Source organism: Mandrillus leucophaeus, unplaced genomic scaffold (genome assembly GCF_000951045.1).
Source record: "Mandrillus leucophaeus isolate KB7577 unplaced genomic scaffold, Mleu.le_1.0 Scaffold375, whole genome shotgun sequence".
Classification (NCBI taxonomy): Eukaryota; Metazoa; Chordata; class Mammalia; order Primates; family Cercopithecidae; genus Mandrillus; species Mandrillus leucophaeus.
The window spans coordinates 2,277,695-2,283,339 of NW_012103976.1; the positions used below are offsets into that span (position 1 = coordinate 2,277,695).

Consider the following 5,645-nt stretch of genomic DNA (forward strand, 5'->3'; position numbering starts at 1 on the left):
ATGCACCTGCTCCAGCAGCACATTCTAGTCCCTGCCAACTCACCAGGCAATACTCCTATCCTGCCTGTATGGAAAAGCCCCAGGGCCTATCACCTCGTGCAGGATCTACGCCTCATCAATGAGGCAGTAGTCCCCACCTTTCCAGTTGTTCCTAACCCATATACACTTCTCTCACGCATTCCCCCTGATACCATCCATTTTACTGTCCTTGACCTAAAGGATGCCTTCTTCACCATTCCCCTACATCCCTACTGTCACTTTCTGTTTGCCTTTACATGGGAAGATCCAGACACTCATATTTCTTCCCAGCTGACTTGGACTGTTTTGCCTCAAGGGTTCCAAGATAGCCCCCATTTTTTTGGACAGGCATTGGCACAGGATGTTAGCCTCTGTCCCCTTACCCACAGCACACTATTGCAATATGTAGATGACTTATTACTATGTAGTCCCTCCTGGGAGAGCTCCCTTGCGGATACTGCTACACTTTTAAATTTTCTTGGCGACCAAGGTTATCGGGTTACCCTGGCCAAGGCTCAGCTTTGCACCCCTTCTGTCACCTACCTAGGCATACTCCTCACACCCACTACAAAAAGCCTCACGGTGGATAGAATAAGCCTCACTGAAACTCTCCAGCCTCCTCAGGATGCGGAAGAGATCTTGTCCTTCCTAGGACTGGTAGGGTATTTCAGGCATTGGATTCCCAACTTTGGGGTCCTAGCCAAGCCCCTCTACCAGGCTGCCAAAGAAGCACCCACCGGACTGCTGTCTGACCCCTCATTGGTTGCCAACTCTTTCAAGAAGCTTCAGGACTGTCTCCTTTCTGCCCCTGCTCTCTCTCTCCCCAACCCCTTTTGGCCTTTTCATCTATTCACCGAGGAGCGTCAAAAGGTAGCTACTGGCCTCCTAGCCCAGCCGGTTGGATCCACATACCAGGCTGTGGCCTATCTCTCCAAGCAGTTAGACCCCACAGTCCAGGGCTGGCAACCTTGTCTGTGAGCCCTGGCGGCTGCCACAGAACTTACCAAGGAGGCCCTCAAGCTCACCCTAGGACATTCAGTATAAAATAAAAAAGACTGATCCAAAGAGCTGAGTTTGTTGTACTCATTTCATTATGATAGACAGTACAATATTATGTAATGAACATGGGTTGATAAGTTATTGGTGCATTAAATGGCAATGTTTCATTAAGAAGGCCGTTCTGCTTTACATATCGGAAAATTACTTAGAAAATGTCTGCATTTCGCCAGGCGTGGTGGCTCACGTCTGTAATCCCAGCACTTTGCGAGGCTGAGGCGGGTGGATCACGAGGTCAGGAGATCAGACATTTACAACAGCAGGCATTTTCTCTTCCTTTTCTTCACAGGAAGTGGGCAGAGAACTGCTCAGATAGCTTCATCAAACACTGTTTTGAACCCTCGCTATGTGAGAGCCAAGCACTTCAGGTATTTTAAAGCACCAATCTCCTTATTCCTGGCTAAAAACTGCAGATAGGTGATGGGAGTCAGTTTCTTCTCCTTCAGTTTCTCAATTGTGTCTTTAACAACACTAAGATCAAGTTTACTTCCCACAATAATGATGGGAGTGTTGGGAAAATGGTGCTGCATTTCAGAATGCCACTCTGCACAGACATTTTCAAATGATGCAGGACACATGAGGGAGAAGCATATTAAAAATATGTCTGTTTACCGATAGAATGGGGGCATGATCTGTCATAATCTTCTTGTCCAGATGTATCCCATAAGCCCAGATTCACTGGCTTTCCATCTACCTTAACATTGGCAGCAGAATAATTGTCAAAGACAATAGTGATAATGCATTGGGAAATGCATTGGGTGTAACACTGATTAGTAGGCAAGTTTTACTTATAGCTCCATCTCCAACCACCACACACTTGATGGCTTACACCTGGGTCACTCGCTGGGCCCTGGCAGTGGTGGTCAGGCATTAAGGCAAGAAGTGGTGGGATAGAAGCATGGTAGGCAGGTGTATGACTGCAGGTGGCAGGGGATGGGGTGCCAAGGTCATTGTCCATGCCACCTCACCCTTAGCCCAAAATGGGAATCTTTTGAAAATGCCTAAAATAATTAATTCATGTGCACAATTGGAAAAAGCTGGGTTTAAACAAAATGAGTGGGAGACGTACTGTCACTAGCACTTACAAGCTTCTATTTAGGTGAGTGCAAAAGTAATTGCTGTTTTTGCATTGTTGGAATTTGCTGTTTGGTATTGGAATATATTCTTAAATAATGTGGTTTTGTTATACACCATTTTAGTGAATATTTTTCACTTTATTTCTTTTGTTAATGACATTACTCGATGTTTATTTTTTGTTTATTTTAGACTATGGAAATGATGTTAGACAAAAAGCAAATTCAAGCAATTTTGTTATTCGAGTTCAAAATGGGTTGTAAAGTGCGGAGACAGCTCGCAATGTCAATAATGCATTTGGCCCAGGAACTGCTAATGAACATACAGTGCAGTGGTGGTTCAAGAAGTTTTGCAAAGGAGACAAGAGCCTTGAAGATAGGGAGCGTAGTGGCCAGCCATCAGAAGTTGACAATGACCAATTGATAGCAATAATCAAAGCTGACCCTCTTACAATTACACAAGATGTTGCTAAAGAACTCAATGTTGACCATTCTATGCTCATTTGGCATTTGAAGCAAATTGGAAAGGTGAAAAAGCTTGATAAGTGAGTACCTCATGAGCTGAGCAAAAATTTTTAAAAATAATAATTTTTTGAAGTGCTGTCTTCTCTTATTGTACGCAACAACAACGAACCATTTCTTGATTGGATTTGTGCAATGAAAAGTGGATTTAAATTTTTTTTTTTTTCTGAGATGGAGTCTCGCTCTGTCACCCATACTGGAGTGCGGTGGTGGTTCAATCTCAGCTCACTGAACCCTCGGCCTCCCGGGTTCAAGTGATTCTCCTGCCTCAGCCTCCCAGGTAGCTGGGGTTATAGGCATGTGCCACCACGCCCGGCTAATTTTTGTATTTTTAGTAGAGATGGGGTTTTGCCATATTGGCCAGGCTGGTCTTGAACTCCTGCTCAGGTGATCCACCCACCTTGGCCTCTCAAAGTGCTACTACAGGCATGAGCCACCGCGCCCGCCAAAAAGTGGATTTTATATGACAACTGGTGACAGTCAGTTCAGTGGCTGGACCGAGAAGCTCCAAAGCACTTCTCAAAGTCAAACTTGCACCAAAAAAAGGTCATGGTCACTGTTTGATGGTCTGCTGCCAATCTGATCCATGACAGCTTTCTGAATCCCTGTGAAACCATTACATCTGAGAAGTATGCTCAGCAAATCAGTGAGATCCACTGAAAACTGCAAAGCCTGCAGCCGGCATTGGTCAACAAAAAGGGCCCAATTCTTCTCCATGACAACACCCAACCACATGTTGCACAACCAATGCTTCAAAAGTTGAACAAATTGGGCTATGAAGTTTTGCCTCATTCACCATATTCACCTGACCTCCCGCCAACTGACTATCTCTTCTTCAAGCATCTCAACAACTTTTTGCAGGGAAAACGCTTCCATAACTAGCAGGATGCAGAAAATGCTTTCCAAGAGTTTGTTGAATCCTGAAGCACAGATTTTTATGCTATAGGAAGAAATAAACTTATTTCTCATTGGCAAAAATGTGTTGATTATAATGGTTCTTTTTTTTTTTTTTTTGATACAGAGTTTCGCTTTGTCACCCAGGCTGGAGTGCAGTGGAACAATCTCAGCTCACTGCAACCTCGGCCTCCTGGGTTGAAGTGATTCTCCTGCCTCAGCCTCCTGAGTAGCTGGGACTACAGGCGCATACCCCAGTGCCTAGCTAATTTTTGTATTTTTAGTAGAGATGGGTGTTTCACCATGTTGGCCAGGCTGATCTCGAACTCCTTACCTCATGATCTGCCCGCCTTGGCCTCCCAAAGTGCTGGGATTACAGGTGTGAGCCACTGCGCCTGGCCTGTAATGGTTCTTATTTTGATTAATACAGATATATTTGAGCCTAGTTATAATGATTTAAAATTCACCCTCCAAAACCGCAATTACGTTTGCACCAACCTATAAAAGAAATTTTGAAAAAAAGTTGCGTCTATTCAACAGGGAAATAAAAGGATACCAGAAACTATTTTTCTTTTCTTTCTCTTTGAGATAGGGTCTTACTCTGTTGTCCAGGCTGGAGTACAGTGTCATGATTACAGCTCACTGTCACCTTGCTCTCCCAGGCCCAAGTGATCTTCCCACCTCGGCCTCCAGAGTAGCTGGGACTATAGACACACGCCACCACTTCTGGCTAATTTTTGTATTTTTAGCAGAGATGGGGTTTTGTCATGTTGCCTGGGGAGGTCTTGAACTCCCAGGCTCAAGCGATCTACCCGCCACAGCCTCCCAAAGTGCTGGAATTACAGGTGCACTGGTGCACCTGGTCAGCCTGAAACTATTTCTAAATTAAAAAAGATGTAGCAACTTTCTCCCTGTCCCCTCCAACTGCTTCTCCCTATCCTTCTGGCTACTTCCCCACCCCCACTCCCTTATTTGAACTCATTCCTTTCTGCTTGTTCCTTTGGCTCTCATATATCTCTTAGGTAGAGACTTTTGGAATTTCACAATGCATACATTTCTTTCTCTCAAAAGAGGGAAAGGTATTTAAATGTAGAACAGATATGCAAACAGAAGAGCTACAGAACAAGAATAAAACTCCTGAGATTGTTAAAATACAGATCCAACAAATTTTTTCTAAACTGGGACTGATAAATGCCACTTATGATTTCCTGCAACCTTTCCTGGACCTTTTGTGATCTTAGTCTTTCACTGACAATGGTAAAATATATTCAGCCACCCCCATTAAAATGGAACACTTAATTGAAAAATTAGAAATCTAAAAGAGAAAGAACTATGTAAGTGTTTATAAAAGTTAGGCTCTTAGATCAAAGAGATCAAAATCTTGAGCTTGGAGCAATAATATAAGGAATCTCTGTTCAATACAAAAGTTTTACTTTTTCTGCTATGCAGAGACAAACAACAACAACAACAACAACAAAAAACCCCCAAAAAACAACACCCAAAAAAAGCTGAAAGGGGAGGGGGGGGGAGAGAGAGAGAGAGAGAGAGAGAGAGAAACTGCTCTAATCTTTCCCGTCCACATTTGTTAATCAAGCAAACCAGACTGGTAAATGAAAGATAGATGTGTTACTAATTCAAGGATAATTGGGGATTTTATTTTTCTTATTCAATTCAGCCAGTCCTAGCCAAAATGTAAATATTAAAAATGTAACCTGGGCGTTACAATGTAACGTTACATATTAAAAATGTAACCTCGGCTGGGCACAGTGGCTCACTTCTGTAATCCCAGCACTTTGGGAGGCCAAGGCGGGAGGATCATGAGGTCAGGAGATCAAGACCATCCTGGCTAACACGCTGAAACCCCATCTCTACTAAAAATACAAAAAATTAGCTGGGCATGGTGGCAGGCACCTGTAGTCCCAGCTACTTGGGAGGCTGAGGTGGGAGGATTGGTTGAGCCCAGTAGTTCAGGGCTGCAGTGAGCTATGATGATGCCACAGCACTCCAGCCTGGGTGCCAGAGTGAGACACTATCACCAAAAAACTAAAATCAAACTGCCACAAAAACTTATTTGCCTGAAAT

The 5,645-nt window shown here is 43.7% G+C and overlaps 1 pseudogene; it reads right to left on the minus strand.

Moving 5' to 3' along the window:
* Positions 1-1,325: 1,325 nt before the first annotated feature.
* LOC105546935 overlaps positions 1,326-5,645 on the minus strand; it is a 22,839-nt pseudogene continuing 18,519 nt past the window's right edge.